This window comes from Sus scrofa, chromosome 3, assembly GCF_054392235.1.
Source record: "Sus scrofa isolate SSC_HxYL_T2T_F1_AM1 chromosome 3, Sscrofa_HxYL_maternal_Yorkshire_Landrace_v2.0, whole genome shotgun sequence".
NCBI classification, from domain to species: Eukaryota; Metazoa; Chordata; class Mammalia; order Artiodactyla; family Suidae; genus Sus; species Sus scrofa.
In genome coordinates, this window is record NC_139385.1 from 112,497,824 (window position 1) to 112,515,240 (window position 17,417).

Genomic DNA, 17,417 nt, shown 5'->3' on the forward strand with positions numbered 1-17,417 from the left:
CTCCAGTTAACACAAACTCTTTTATTCAGCTGACCTTGACATCTACCCTAGAAGTCTTACAGGAATCTTAACATGTCTAAAAAGAGGCTCTTCATCTGTCCCAATTGCTCCATCTCAATAAATGGCAACTCAGAGCTTTCCATTTGCTCTGATCCAAAACCATGACATCTTTCTTTATTCCTCTGTTTCTCTCACATGTCACATATAATGCATTACCGAATACAGTTGGCATTCTATCTTCTATATAAGCCCAGAGTATGATAATTTCTCATCACCTCCACCACTATGTCCCTGGCTTGAGCCAACACGATCTCTCTACAAACCACAGTCTTTCCATTGGCAGTCCCTGAGCTTTCTGTGCATCTAGGCTAAGAGATAACATTTCTCCTCCCTTTTCAACTCCACCCACAGCATATGGAAGTTCTATAGGAGACACATCTGTGAGCTATGCCACACCTGCAACAATGATGAATCCTTGATCCACTGCAGAGAGCCAGGGATCAAATGGTCAGTGCCATGGAGACAAACTGGATCATTAACCCACTGAGCTATAGTGGTAACTCCCAAGAGGTAAATTTTATTGAGCTCTTATGAAGTGCTAGCCACTGTTCTAAGCATTTCAAGAGTATTAATTCATTTGATCCTCAAAACACCTTCATGAAGTCAGTACCGTGTTTATCTCTAAGTCTCCCCACGAGGAAGCTAAGGCATGCGGCAGTGAGTATCTTGTCTAAGCTCTCAGACCTGCCCTGGTCACTGTCTGTCTTAAGGCCTGATTGGTTGCCTCTTCCTCTGAGACTGGGCACCACCAGTGTCCCTCCAATAGGTTATTATTAGTAAAGATAACTTTATTTGTATTACATCCAAAGAACACATCATATGCTGGTCTCACCCATCAGAATGACCTTCTTCATTTTTTCTCATCTTAAGGATAGACATTTGATTTTGTGTTCATAACTGGTCAGTGGTACAGCTATGTGTGTGTGCCTGAAACCTCAGGGGAAAAAAAAAATGCATTTTCGTGGAAGATTCCAAAGTACACAATCCCTTAAACCTTGAGAAATGAATAACTAACCGCAAAAGTCCTAGCATCATGATAGGTTCATGATGGAGCTTTTTTGGGGGAAATCTGCTCATAGATGATTTCCCTGAAGTCCCATCTCATCATTGACCCTACCCATGGCAATAGCCCCTAAGTTTAGCCTGAAGCCTCAAGGAAAGATTTATAAAAGTTCCTCCACTGCCTCTGATACTCATATTTTTCTGAAAACCCATCTGCTGGTAAAGTTCCATGATATTATGCACTTGATCTTAGCCAAAAGGTCTAGAGGTAATAAAGTTCCATGATATTACGAAAGAGAATGTCAGTCAGGTTGATATTTGGCAAACTGATAAAAATATAAAGAAAAATAATCTTATCTTATTGTCCCCCACTTTTTTTTTTCCTATTTCTATCTTCCCAATCTCCCTCCCTCTTTCCGCACCCAACCCCATCACTTCCAAGAGGCTAAAAGGAACTCTATATATCATACTCGAGACATTTTTCTAGTCTTTATTCTTTAAAATGCTCCAAAAGTAACAGTGGAGGTGTACATTAAGTAGAAACGTTGATTTGTTAAATGTGGCCAATAATTTCCTCCCATAAGAAAAATATTAAAATGACCTTTGCAGCCAATTCCTTTAGAGCTGTTTTTACATAGTTTAACAAAAGGACAGATTTGCCAACTGCCAACGAAAGCAACAGTAAAAATGAAATCCTTGGGAAATGATTTAATCTAAACCACTTTCAAAATGGATAGACTTTACAAGTATACTTTTCAAACACTAACGTTTGCCAACCACCTACAAAGGAATGAAAGACGCTTTATGTTAGGAATGACTGTACAAACTCAAGGTTCTTCCAGATCTGATTATGTTCAAGGTCAGAATTGTCAGTACCAGCAGAGGACTTACAAGGAATCAAAGAGTCTTGGTTACAAACATGAAACAGGCATCATATCTCCAACTCCTGTGTCCATCTCAGCTTAGCTCATACTCTATCCAGTGGTAAAATGAGAATTCAGAAATCAAATATAGAGAGGAAGAGACAACAAAAGGAGTATACAGTCCTATGACATACATTAACGGGGTGGAGGGTGTGAATTATTCATACCGATGAATTTTTGTTACATTCTTTTTTTTTCATTCAGCAAAGATTTCTACTATATGTCCTGGGGAAATCAAGATAAATGAGAGTCTCACCTTTGATGCTAGTATGGGGTACAGACACTATGGATATTTTTAAAGGTGAGAAAAGTGCTATGAAAAGCACAACAGAGAGAGCTTCAGAGGCATATAATGGGAAAAATTATCTAGAGGTCAGATTAAGCTTGTGTGAAGGAACAGCTAATTCCAAACATGAAAAATTAACAGGAGTTAGCAATGGAGAAGAGTGTGGTGAAGTGTGTTATAGAATAGAACATGTTTACACATCTGGAGAGAGAGGAAATGAAAGATGCACAGTAGGCAGCCAAGAGACTAAGGGAAGCAGGGTGCAATAGGGTTGGAAAGGTAAGCAGAGGCAAAGAGCTGCTAAAGCAAGTTTTGGATTTAATTTTAGGGGCAAATATATGACAGTGAAGGCATTTAAGCTATAACAATAGAAGGAGTAGTATAAGTGAAACTTACAATTTCAAAGAATATTTAATTCATTCACTAAATATATAGTGTACAACTATGGATGACAATACTTGCCTAGGCACTAAGGAGACAGCAGCAAAAAAAAAAAAAAAAAAGAAAGAAAGAAAGAGAACGAAAAAAAGATAAACAGAAGGGACATCAGAAAGGAGATTAATATGATAGTCCAATTGAGAAGTAAGGGTGCATGGATTAGGAGCTGACTGTAAGATTTACAAGAGACCTTCCCTATGATTAAGTGATAATGCAGCACTAGAGATGAGCAGGGATAAAGAGGCATCATGGATGAGAGCCAAGTCTCTGTCTTGAGATATTTATAGAAATTTGATTAAAAAAAACAAAACAAAACCCTAAAGGATAAGCAAGTTTGTGGAAGATGTCAATAAATTCAGTCTTGGACACGTTTCCAAAAGATCTTAAAGTATGTTGAAACATCCAAGTGGAGAGATCAAGTAAAAAGATTTATGCAAATAGGTGGGGCTTGGCTAGAATCAGAGATGGATATAGTTAGTCAGCAAAGCCATGGAAGTAGATGAGATGGACTGGGAAGAGTATAGCAAAGGAAAAATAGAGTCCTAAGGAATTCCAACATTTTCAGGTAACTTAGAAGAGGAATCTGAAAAGGAATAGTCAAAGAAGCCGTAATAAGTGGAGTTTTGAGGAGGCAGAGTGATTAATGATGACAAATGTTTCCATGAGGTCAAATAAGGACTTGAAATTGTCTGTTATATTTAACAATATGAAGGTCATTGGCAACCTTGATGAAAGCAGTTAAAGAGCAGTAGAGGAGGCAAAACCACATTATAACCAGTGGAGAAATGAGTATAAGATTAGAAAATAGAAATAGTTAGTGAGAACAATTTCTTTATGAAGCAGCTGGAAAGGGACATGAGGTAAAACAGGAAACCAAGATATTATTTGGTCCAGGTGAAAAAAACAAAAACAAAAACAAAAAACCTGGGGGCTTTTCTCCTAGAGAGGAAGGCCAGCTAACAACGGCACTATGAAAGATGCCCAGTGAAGGCTGTACTCAGACACCCTCCCAAAGCTCATCACCCTCTTCCCCAAAGATGTGGTAAATTGTACTGGCTTCCTTCTCTCATCTCTTCTCCACTTACTGGCTTTTTGTTTTTAAGAATGTTTAAAAGCTGATTGGAATGAGTCAGTAGATTTGGAGAAATTAAAGCTCTTGGAATGAGGAGAGATGTAACAAAAAGATAAGCTCCTGGAAAATGAGGAAGGTGTGGAATTTTAAATAGAGTGTAGGCAATCAGACTTTTATAAGAGAGGCTTAAATTACAGCCACAGATAAGGAGGAAAATATGATTTAAAAAGCTAGATTCGTGAATTTGGTAGCACTAAGTTGAGCAAGTTCCTATCTGATTATGTCTATTTTCCATGTAAAAGAGGAGCCAGATCTATCGGCTTAATTGAAGGAAGATGTATTTGGTTTGGAAGTTTCAGGAAAGTGGGACAGTTTGAAATGGGAGAGTAAACTGAGAGATTGCTGGGTAGTATCCTGCGCTCAGATAAGAATGATGACCACAAATTTAAGATAATGTCAAGAAACACCCAATAAATCAGACACAGGCACATAAGAAAGTGGGTGGTTGGATTCATCCAGGGTTTGGACTTTTTCCAGGTGGGTGTAAGGAACATAAGAGGTTAGATTATTAGAGAAGTTTGAGATGTTAGAATATTGGATAAAGCTGGATAAAAGTGAGAGAAAGGCAGGAGGTAGAGGAATCAATGAATGAAAAGTCCCCATGTGTGGAATAAGAGGGTCATGAGAATAATCAGGTCAGCCAGCTCCAAGCAATGAGTCTGAATTATGATTTGTGAACAGTTTTGGCTGATGACAGGCTATGCAAGAGTAAAACTGAATGGAAGAAGAGGTCCTTTGAGAGAAAAAAGCTGAGAGGCCAACAGACAGGATGAGTTACTTATAGAGCATGAAAATCCCCCTGGATAATGACTGGACTTTGGAAGCAGAGGTAAAGCACCACTGAGAATGACCACTCAGCAAAGGGCAGTCACTGGGTGGTCAGGAGATAATAGCAAGAAAGAGACATGAGAGGGTGATAGACCAACACTCATGAGCCTCCAAGAAGCAAGATGGCAGCAGGGTCATGGTCAGGCAGCCTTAGGGAATGAAAATCATACCAGGAAATCTGAGTCTGGGATCAGCAGCCAAATGTAACAGGATGGGCTCCAGGGGAAGGAGTATCCTTAGGTGGGACCCAGGTTTCTGCTACAACTGGGAGGTTGTGCCCTGAACAATGAGATCAAGAGCCGTTTGGTTTCTCCATCATCGTTGGAAAGACTTGCTCAAAAAAGTACAACTTTCATCCTCCTTTCACTTCAGAAAAGTTTCCTATTTTATCCAGGGTTTTCCCTTTTCCTTCTCCCTCTCCTGGCTCCTCCTCCTTCAGTTTTCCTTTGTGACTTTCTAAGCTATGTAAGTTCTTGGAAAGCATATTAAATTATTTGAATTTTAAATAATAAATCACTCATTTTCAGTACATGGAACAATGCCATGCCTTGTTCATTTTTTCTAGCCAACAGAGACACAAGGTGCCAGCTGGCTGATCCTAAGGTAGATGGAGGTCATGTCTAGGCACAGAGACTGGTAGAAATGTAAGTAGCTATTTCTTTTCATGTTTTTCACGGAAGACATTATTATCAGGACCCTAGCTTAACGTGGGGCAGGTTTACCTTTCCTATAAGGAAATCTGAGGTAACTCGCCCCACATTTCTAACATTTCTAAGAATCTTGACCTGCCCCTTCTGATGTGTGGAAAGCACAGAAGTCTAGAAAGGACTGTCTTCTGGAGAATGCTTGAGATAAACAGTGACATGAAGAAAAGGCGGCTGGGAGGGTAGGGAGCCAGATCTCACAGAATCCACCTGTGGTTATCTGTGGAGAACCTGGGGCTTTGAAATGGAGCAAGGGACTCCTTTGTCCTAGGTTTAATAAAGCAGCAGCTGGTGCTTGATCCAAAGGCACATGCACAAAACTTGATACCCCCGCATATGTAGGGAGTTAAGATTCCTCTCTGGTTTCCTTGACTGCAGTTGAGGCCCAGCCCTGAGTTGGGGTCAGTGCTAAAGGTGGCATCTCTTTGCTGGGCTCTGTCTGCAAGACTCTGAGCACACAGTTTGGATTTTTGCTCTCAAGTACTATTTTCTAGACTTTTGCTTCTGAAGATAATCCTGTCATTATTCTTAGTTGATTCAGGAGTTACTTATCAGATAATTATTTAATTATGCATGGCTAAGACCCTATCTCTAGCCCTTCTATCCAGCATTCCATTTTTCCTTGGGGAAGAATCACCCATTCTGTGGAGCCTTGGGGAAGGGTGACTTCTAACACCCACCTTCCCCAGCAGGCTCCTCCTTTGGAAGTTCATGAGACCTATGGCCTGTCCATCAGATGCCTGCTACTGAGACTCAGAAATTTGAGTAACTGGAACCAAGGCAGAAGGAAACTGAAAAGTCAACTATATTAGGAGTTGTGGAAGTTTAGTAGCATTTGGACCAAAGTGGCATTATAGCATGACTCTAGCTGGGTATCTGGCTGCCCTGCCTCTAGGACTTCTGTGGTTTCCTGTCAAATTGCCACCCTTGGGTACCAAGCATGGGGATAGGGACAGAAAGAAGATGAGTACAGAACACTTAGAACTTGGATTGGTTCTATGCATTAATTCTGTGAATAATATGATCTACACCCAGAACAGATGCAAACAAATGGCTGTATTGAGGAGGAATAGTGAGACAGGAGAACCAGGCTGCTTCCTAACATTGTTCTATGTTGGTGACATCATTATTTGTGCAGAAATATTGAGAATTCTCAGGACTCCAGACCTAGAAATCTCTAAATTTAATCACAAAATTGTATTCCAATGCAAAATACATTCTTTCTATAATAGTAATCATTTAGATTATTTCAGATAACCATAAGCAACCAACCATTTGTTATCAGAATTCCTAAGGATTAACAGGGGTGCAGATACCTGAAAAAAAATTTCAATGGGAAAGAAATCCAAAAAACCTAGAAGAGACCAGCTAAAGGAACTAATATTTAAATTTGAATTCTTTGGAATTCTAAGGCCATCCTAGGCTCCATAGAAGATCCCAGTAAATCTGTCTCTTCTTCTTTCACACTGATAAGTTGGGCTGTGCCAACTCATAAAATGCTAAATTTATTTAATGCCTTTTATGTAAAGAAGAGTACTCTAAAAGTGTGGAAAAAAGGTAGACCAAACATAAAGTGACAGGTGTAATATCAGCCAACAAAAGGTCCACAGAGAAGAGATCAGAAACCCAACTCAGTTGAAATGTTCTAGAGAAGACACTCTTCTTAGAAGAGCCATTTGAGAGCCATTTGCCAAATTAAATAACATGGTGATTATAGGTTTTCTTTTAAGACACTGCAACCAACAACATAGATTAGAAGTGAAATGGCACATCCATCAAGATAATGACATTGGTTTATTAGTTCCAAAAGTACCATATGAAAGGTAAATAGCTCTTTCCTAAATGCAGAAAGATGAAATGAACATGTAAATGCCTGCCAACACTAAGGAATTTTTGTAAATTAAATACTAATAGAGACTGCTCAGTCACCACATTCAGAGCCCCATTCCTAAAGAATTATGGGAACTTAGAGCTTGAATCACTTAGTTATATTGTATTCACTCGTATTTGGGGTTTTAAAAAGAAAATTCTTTATCTAGTGGTAAATGTTAATGGAATTATATGAGTGGTACATCAAATGTCTTCTATGAAAAGAATCTGAAACACAGGAATATCCTAAAAAGCAAGGCCTAAGGAATCCAAGTTTATGACATTGGGAAAATTTGGCACTAGCAGTTAATTCAAGCAAGTTTCTTTCATTTTGAGTGTTTTTCCTAGATGCTACCTTTTTTTACCTCACCCCCACCCCAAAAATGGGGGAAAATGAAATATATCTTGAGAACTTGTAAAAGACATTTAATTCCACTCTACTTCCTGCACCTGCTCAGCCATGTCTGTTCACATTAAAATTGACTTATATGTTGAATTAGAAACATTAATCTATTTAAGCTGCTATCTGTCAACAATACTCTAGAAACATGAAACAGAATGAAGATGTAGGACCTAGTGTCAAAGGAAAATGCACCACGAAGTTTGATCTCACCAGCCCTTCCAAATGCTGTTTATGTCAGAGATCAATGGAAACAGCCACGTCAATGACAATTAGCCTCCTTCTTAGATATTCTGTAGCTGAGGCTCCCCAAAGAGCCCTGTTCCCTCCTCCCCAATCCCATGTGCACTACCAATTAACTCTGTGTCTGGGTCTTGCTGACAAAGGAGCAGAGAGCCTTCAGAAAGAGAAATCCATTAGGTTCCATTTGTTTATTTTTAAAAATTTTTTATCTTTTGTCTTTTTAGGGTCACACCCACAGCATATGGAGGTTCCCAGGCTAGGGGTCTAATTGGAGCTGTAGCCTCCAGCCTATGCCAGAGCCACAGCAATGCCAGATCCAAGATGTGTCTGCAAACTACACCACAGCTCAGGGCAATGCTGGATCCTTAACCCACTGAGTGAGGCCAGGGATCAAACACAAAATCTCATGGTTCCTAGTCAGATTCTTTTTTGCTGTGCCACAATGGAACTTGTTTATTTTTGTTTTAATGTCTATTACCTTGGAAGACTGACCTGAGAAAACATTGGTACAATTTATGTCAGAGAATGTTTTCCCTAAGCTTTCTTATAGCAGTTTTATGGTGTCATGTCTTATGTTTAAGTCTTTAAGCCATTTTGAGTTTATTTTTGTGTCTGGTGAAAGGGTGTATTCTAACTCTACTGATTAACATGGAGCTGTCCAACTTTCCCAACACTACTTGCTAAAGAGACTGTCTTTTTCCCATTGCATATTCTTGCCTCCTTTGTCAAAGACTAATTGACTGTAGATGTCTGGGTTTATTTCTGGGCTCTCTGTTCTGTTCCATTAATCTGCATGTCTGTTTTTGCACTAATACCACACTATTTTGATTACTGTAGCTTTGAAATATTGTCTGAATCTGGGGAAGTATGCCTCCTATTTTTTTTTCCCCTTCAGAATAATTTTGGGCTTTTATTGTTCCTGTGGGGAGAGGGAGAGGAATGGACTGGAAATCTGGGGGTAGTAGATGCAAACTACTACATTTAGAATGGATAGACAATAAGGTCCTACTGTATAGCACAGGGAACTATATCCAATCTCCTGAGTAATAAATATTTTTTTTAAAAAGAATGTATATATGTGTACAATGAAGTCACTTTTCTGTACAACAGATATTAACACAACATTCTAGATCAGCTATATATTTTTTTTTCAGAAAAAAAAAAAGAGAGAGAGAGAGAAAGAGACACTGGATTCAGGCAGCAAAATGTACAGTGTCCCTGGCTGGAGATAGACGGCTGACAGCCTTCAGCAGTAGAGCTGCATGAGCTGTAGCCTTCAGCTGCATCCTTGCCAGAGATGCCACCTATGTGCCCCAGTGGATGGAAATGGCCGAGCTCACAGCCTTGACTGGAGGCAAGTTCAGTCCTTGATTTTAATTCAAAGAAAGGCAGGAGAAGTGGCTTTTTGAGTGAAGAGTTAGGAAATATTTGAGACTAGCAGCCACTAAAACCAAAATCCTAACTTCTTCAGCATCTTGTGGTAAGTAGTCACATCTTGATTCCCCCAGAAATGCTCTATATGGAGATATATAAATATATAGAAGTCACCACTATTATCAGTTGTTAGCTACACTCACCTTAACATGGCTTTAAGTACAGACCCTCATGTAATTGTATTATATTATTCATTGGAATAGAAATTACATAGAGATATTTTATAATGAAACCTTTTATTTTTTTAATGATGACTATTATCCAAATGCATCTGAGGTTCAGTCCTTACGACAGCATGCTTATTCAGTTTTATAACAGTGTTCTTTTGGGTAGACATCTCCGGGTGACGTTGAAGAGTAAATATTTTCTTGATTTGTCTCAAACCCTGCTAATCTAGACTGGCTTAGGAAAAATGCTTTTATTTATAAGTATCTTCCTTTGTTGCAAAATGAGTTAAGGCAGCAAGGTAAAATAAATTAGAACTAAAGTGTTGGAAAAACACCAAGCTAACAAAACCGAGGGAAAATTAAAAATGAATACAAAAGGATGGAACATAGAGCAAGGAGTAAGGCTGATTTGACAGCGTTCTCCTTAAAACAGCCTGTGCCATTTACCACAGTTGAATGCACTTCCCTCCACTTATTCTAATAATTATTTTGTGTCTACATGCCAGACAATCTCCTTAGCTTCCAGAGCAATGTCCTCTTATGATGGTCCTCCTCTCTGTTCTCTTAATTGGTCCCTATTCCTTCTGCCCTACCTGAAGTTGAGGAAATATTTTGTCCTGTTCTCAATCACTTCGCCTTTAATTTCTCCTGTCCAGTAAGTAATTCCTAAAGACAGGAGTGAACTCTTGCCAAAATTTGAGTTCTGCCTTTCCCAAAGGCCACAGGGTGTTTCCACCATAACATTCTTCTGGTATCACAAACTTACACATGACAAAACTGCTCTGTGCTGACTGGCATGAAATCCCATTCTCCAGAATGTACACAAAACTAGCTCTCTGTCTCCACTTTACTCTGGTCTCCACCAAACTGCCAGCCACCCAGGCATTAAACTGTGGAAGGAGTCTGTCTCATCCCTCTTCAACTTCTCACCTACCCTCCCCATCACCCTGGCAACCAGTACAAAGGGAGATAGACAGAATCAAGGATGTACACACATGAAAGACATAAAACAGGCCTCTGCCGATAGACAAATTGGTGGGAAAAGAAATCAGATGTAGAGAGAAAAAAGGAGCAAAAAAATTGGCTGCCTTAGAAATAACAGACATAATCATGGTTGAAACAATTAAAATATTCATAAAATAGTGCTACGTGCAACTTCATGGCAACAATATGGGAAATTTAAGCCTCATACATTTGATTACTGCTCTCATTAAATAAACATATATTGATTTAACAAATAACTTTCTCAATATTTTATTTACTTGACCCAACAAATAACTTCCCCGATATTTAGATGACTAACTGACTCTGAATATAAACAAAGAACGTGGACGTTGAAATTACTTGGGAGTACTTCTATGCTTATATTAATTTTCTGTTAGGTTTAAACATCACTAGGCAAACTTGTCATCAAAAAGCTATTGCTTGGGGTTTGTTTGCAGCCCAGCAGTTTAAGGATCCAGCATTGTCACTGCAGCAGCTTGGATTGCTACTGTGGTGTGGGTGCAATTGTTGGCCTGGGAACTTTTGCATGCTGTAGGTGTAGCCAAAAAAAATTAAAAGCTATTGTTTTTTGAACATTTATTATGTACCAGACAGTATTCTGAGTACTTCCCATTGGTTGTCTCCTTGCAACTCTGTGAGTATGGTACTATTATAGATAAGAAAAAAACTGAAACTTAAAAGATTAGGCTTTTTTTTTAAGGTCAAACATCTGGGGAGTAGCAGTGCATGGAATGGAACCTAGTAAACCTGATACTAGAATTGGGCATTATAATTACATTATGGCTTATCCATTAATTTAGAATATCCTCTAGTTAAAAAATAACCCCCAAATCTTAGATAACAGAGCCCAATTTGACAAAGCAATTCTCCAGGGCAATTGCTACAGAAAGTGACCCCTGTGGTCCAGGTTGCTTCCATCTTTGCAGCTCTGTCATCTGAAGCTATGTAGCTTCTGCAGGCACTGTGGCAGAGAGAGAGCTAGAGAGCTGCACGCCGGCTTGGATGTCATTTTTGCTCACAGCTCCTCACTCAGACTAAACACACAGCCACAACCTAGCTACAAGGGAAGCCAGAGAACATCTTCCAGAGTGCTGGAGAGAAATGAAATAGGATTTGGGGTGTCTGACATAATGCTCTGGACCATCAGCTTGAAAATTCTTGAAGAGGCAGTTTTTTATACAATACGTAACTTTACTCAACAGAATGCCTTTTTGGAAGGGCACTATCTGTATCTAGAAGAACTATTTCCTTGAGGAAATTGAGAGAGAACATAAGATAGCCAAGGGCCTGAGCGAGTTCCAAAATGTTATTAGCAACTCGTAATGAAATAAAAAGCAGAGAAATTTGTTTTTCTTCTTAGAAGGATGATCAAGAACAGAGAATATATTTAACACTGAATCAGAGTAAACACCAGCCTGAAGAGCCAGTGCAGCTGATGGAGCCTATTTTTGCTGTAAGAGGAAAGGCGAGATATAAGAAAAGGAAAGATAGTGTAAGCATGAGGCCAAAGGCTAATGTGATTTCTCCCCAAGATCCCAGTCTTTAGTAAAATTGACCAGATGAAATAAGTGATTTTTATTGTTTGTGGAAAATGTTGAAAGAGCAAAGGAGCACACGTGGGTTGATGTGAGCTGCATCAGAAGCAGTAGATTCGACTCAGGACCTAGAAGTCAAGGAGGCCACAGGGAAGTAACCCCCTGGCAATCAACTGAATCTAGAATTTGAATCCTCATTTTGCTTTACTTATTTTTTTTTTTTTTGTCTTTTGCAAATGAAAGAGCTTTAATGACCACACAGAAGAGTAAGTTTCTCTTGTTGTTGGGTGAACCTCTAAATCACATTAACTTTAATTCCTAAATCATTTTCCAAGTTTTAGGATTACCCAACACACTGCAACTTTTGGTTGGTCCTGAGGCAGGGTGCCACTTTCACTATTTTTTTTTAATTATATATATACTTTTTCTCACATCATGAGCCCACATCCACAGGAATGATGGTATAATCCAGTCATTTTCTGGGGATCCCAGCCTCCTTGTGGTTTTGGAAAAGTTCCAGAACATTGTGCAAAGCCAAGCGGCAGGGAGCTCCCTTAGGTCACTGGTAATCACTGTTCATCCACACTGGTGAGTCACTCCATCCCCAGATGCCACTGCCCCAGCAGGCTTGAGGCCTTCTGAAGGGTGAATCTGTTTCTTCTATGCCTCATGTGGGGTTCTGGAAGCAGGGCAGGCCTTAAAGTCCTTGTGCCTAAGGTCCAGTCTTTCTGGGGTACCAAAGAGTTACTTTTCTAGGAACCCTCCAATATTAGGTTGAATCTCTTTCTTCTCTCTTGCCACTGTCAGAGTGCTATGGACCAAATGTTTGTGTCTCCTCAAAATTCCTCTGTTAAACCCTAATGTGATGGCAATAGGAGGAGGGGCCTTTGGGAGGTGAATAGGTCATGAGGATGGAGCCCTCATGAATGGGATTAGTGCCCTTATTTTGTGCAGCATTGGTGGTGTAGTGGTGAGTATAGCCACCAACAAAAGAGTCCAAGAGAGCTCTCTGCCCTCTGCAATGTGAGAATACAAGATGTTAGCATTCTGCAACCCAGAAAAGAGACCCCAACCATGCTGGCACCCTGAACTTGTACTTCCAGGCTCTAGAACTATGATAAATAATTTGCTGTAGTTTATAAGACACTCAGTCTTTGGTATTCTGCTACAGCAGCCCAAACTGACTAAGCCACTGGGGCTCCCTGATTTCCCCTGTCCCTCAGAACACCCAGAATAATCTCTGTAGCATTCTTACAAAAGACAGGAAGATGCACAACGTCATTTACTATCTACTTTCAGTTCTTCAAAACTCCCCGAAACACATAAATACTAAGTAAATACTTAAGGATAGAGCTGCATTGAATGGTGAATAAAAACAAAGTAAAATTTCAAAACAACGCAAAACCCTACCTATATACATGCATAGAAAACACACACATACAATGAAAAAAAACCTCTTTTTTTTTGGTGGGAAATACACCAAAATGATGATAGTATCTCTGAGAAGTGAGATTAAAGAATTTTATTTTCTCTGTTTTCCAAACTTTCTGTGGTAAATACATGCAACTGCTACAACAAATCAAGAGCAATCTCCAGTGTGGTCCTGGCACAAAAATAGACATATAGATCAATGAAATAGAATAGAGAACCCAGTTATAAGCCCAGACACCTATAGTCAATTAACCTCCAACAGTGGATGCAAGAATATAAAATGGGGAAAAGACAGTCTCTTCAACAAGTGGTGCTGATAAAATTGGACAGCTGCATGTAAGTCAGTGAAACTAGAACACACACACCATGCACAAAAATAAACTCAAAATGGCTTAAAGACTTAAACATAAGACAAGACACCATAAAGTTCCTAGAAGATAACATAGGTAAAACATTCTCTGACATCAACCATACAAATGTTTTCTTAGGTCAGTCTCCCAAGGCAACAGAAATAAAAACAAAAATAAACCAATGGGACCTATATAAACTACAAGCTTTTCACAGCAAAGGAAACCATAAAAAAAAAAAAAGAAAAGAAATTGTACAGAATGGGAGAAAATAGTTGCAAATGGTTCAACTGATAAGGGATTAATCTCCAAAATATACAAACAACTCATACAACTCAACAGCCAAAAAAAAATTGAAAAAAATGGGCAGAAAACCTAAACAGACATTTCTCTGTCAGAACTGCCATCATTAGTAAGTCTACAAATAACAAATGCTGGAGAGGGTGTGAGAAAAGGGAACCCTCCTACCCTCCCACACTGTTGGTGGGAATGTAAATTGGTACAAGCACTATGGAAAACAGTATGGAGTTTCCTCAGAAAACTAAATATAGAACTACCATATGATCCAACAATCCCACTCCTGGACATATATCCAGACAAAGCTTTCATTCAAAAAGATACATGCAACCCTATGTACATCGCAACACTATTCACAATAGCCTAAACATAGAAACAACCTAAATGTCCATCAACAGATGAATGGATTAGGAAGTTGAGGTGCGTATATACAATGGAATACTACTCAATTATAAAAAGGATAAAATTATGTCATTTTCGGAAACATGGATGGAACTAGAGATTCTCAAACTAATTGAAGTCAGAAAGAGAACAACAAATACTATATTAAATCACTTACATCTAGAATCTAATATATGGCACAAATTAACCTATATACAGAAAAGAAACAAACTCATGGACATGGAAAACAGACTTATGGTTGCCAAGAGGGAGTGGGAGGGAGTGGGATGGACTGGTGGGGTTAGATGCAAACTGTTACATTCAGAACATATAGGAGTGGGATGGACTGGTGGGGTTAGATTCAAACTGTTACATTTGGAACATATAGGCAATGAGGTCCTACTATACAGCACAGGGAACATGTCCAATCTCTTAGGTGAGAACACATGGAAAATAGTATGAAAAAAAGGAATATACCTATATGTGTGACTGGGTCACTTTGCTGTACAACAGAAATTGAAGGAACATTGTAAATCAACTATACTTTAAAAAAAATTTTTAATCAAAAGTAAAAGAAAAAACAAGAGTCACTTCCTCTATCTATCCCCTCTAGAACAGTCACATCATTGCCACCAGCAGTATTTCCACAATAGTTAGTTACCCTCAGAGAGTAAATGCTTATTGACATCCTCTCAGCGTGAGCTCTCCAATTTTCTGGTATGATGAGATTTTACATTCACGATGATAACACTGCAGCACTAATTGCATGATCCACAAGTGCTGTCATCAAAGAAAAATTAGATTAAGTTTGTTGAATTGTATTACTCTTCAAAAAGGGGGAGTCAGAAAGACAACTAGTACCTCTCAGGTAACCAGAACATTTTATCAATAGCAAGACTCCCAATGCTGAGAGAGAAGATGTACACAGGAATTCATCATCTATACCACCATAGGCACTGACTACCAAGCCTGGCACTGTGGCTGATCCTGTCCCTTCACCCATGACAGGGGTGTAGCTCAAGTCTTTTACCTTTTACCCTGGCATCTTGGAGGCAAGGATGGAGGCTAAGCAGATAAGATAGGGGTCCATAATAGTTTGGACTTCTGTACAAGTCTGTAGTCTTTGTTTTCACATTTAAACTAGCTCATTATGACCTAATAGATATTTGACCAATAAAGGTGAGTGTGATTTCCATGGCCTCTTAAAATACCCAGGAAAGAGTCTCAGGTACTTGGCGGAATTTAAAACTTCTAGAAAATGTTCTTCATCCCTCGCTGCATCTGAAGCACAGGATTAACCTAAGACTGATCTTGCCAAAGGAAAAATCAGCAAAGTTTCCCTTTTCAGCTTGTTCCCTCAGTTTTGCCCCTCAGCCCTCCTTGCAGTCTTCTTCTTGAATGTTCAGGACCCTATCAAGGAAGAAAGTATAAACATGGGACTTGATACCCCAGACCCCTTCCTCCTCTGGGGTTTAATTCAAAATTAAATCTTGTTGTGAGTCCTTTTAGATGAAGACAAAGATTCATGTTTCATTCATGTTTATGTCTGAACTGGAGATAAGATTTGGGGAGGGCAGTAGGTTAGGGATGACAGAGAAAGTTGGTGGGCTCTTAGCTGCTGGAAATCATGCATCTTTGGACCCATGTTCTCCTGGTAACTGCTCTCTTTTAGCTCCTGTTATTCCTCCATCTTCTCCTAGTCTTACTTCCTCATATCTACTCCTTCCAGGAGATAAATGTGGAAGAAAAGGATTTGAGGCATTTTCTGTTTTGCATTTATATTTAAGGATGAACCTGTTTATTATGCACCAGGCACCACTTAAGTTATTCTCATACATAAAACCTAAGACACCAATTTACATTATAATCCAGTTCTCCTTCCTCTAAATTTAGTGTTAATCTCTCTATCTAAAATTATTATGAGGAAGGTGGTCAAGGTTAACTAGTAAAATATGCCCTTGTACTTCTTTTGCCCAAGTACCAGTTTTAGGTCAAACCCAAAGATGACTCTTAATTCAAGAGAATCCCAAATGTTTGCAAGGACATCATCCTCAATGATCAACAAGAAATGGTTGACAGAAAAGTGCAATTGACCCTTGAACAACACAGGCTTGAATGGCACCTATAAACAATTTTTTTTTCAATAAATGTATATGGTGCTACAAAGGCAAGATTGTTACCATTGTTCCACATCTGTGGAGCTAACCAGAGCGTAGACAGTGGGACTTGAACATCCACAGGTTTTAGTGTCCAGAGTGGGTTCTGGAACCAATGCCTGATAAATACAGAGGAACAAATATGCCCAGAATGACAGAGTGGCTAGAATTGGGAGGTTTTTAGTTGCGGGTTCCATTATCCACTACTTAATTTTCTAAGTTTTCATTTCTTTATCAATTAAAAGGATAAACAATTATCCTGTGCCGTAGCATTGGTAATGGATTACATGAGATATTGCATGTAAAACACTTAGAACAATCCTAAAACATAATAAGTGACCCCAAAGAAGCTGACTCTGAGCACAGAGTCAGCTTCTTTCTGTTAAAACCCATTTTCCCTTACCTACATTTTCATTAAATGTAGTTTCTACTTAAAATTAATAGCCTTCTCCCCCCAACACACAATTTCCTTGTTTTCTCTGTGTGTTATCAATTAGAATCTCAGATATTCTTGGAAACACGGCCTAATTCACCATGGTGTTGCCACTTTCATTGATAGTAATTACACTAAAGCAGTGGCCACTCTTGAACCTTAGCAGAGATGTTTTCAAAGGCACTGACTGACTCGTTTTCTCTAACCAGTGGCAACTTGATTACACACCTTCCTGCCTCATTCACCCTTACTCCCAATGTGGTTTTTATAAGCCAATACCCTCTAGCTTCCCAGTTAAGCCAGGCTGAAATGCTGTCTAGCTTCAGCTCAATTTGAGAAATTAGAG

At 39.1% G+C, this 17,417-nt stretch overlaps 1 long non-coding RNA gene across 6 annotated transcripts in view; it reads right to left on the reverse strand.

Annotated features, from left to right (window-relative positions):
- LOC106507388 (uncharacterized) overlaps positions 1 to 17,417 on the reverse strand; it is a 242,555-nt gene that overhangs the window by 59,441 nt on the left and 165,697 nt on the right. The gene's annotated exons all lie outside the window — the stretch shown is intronic.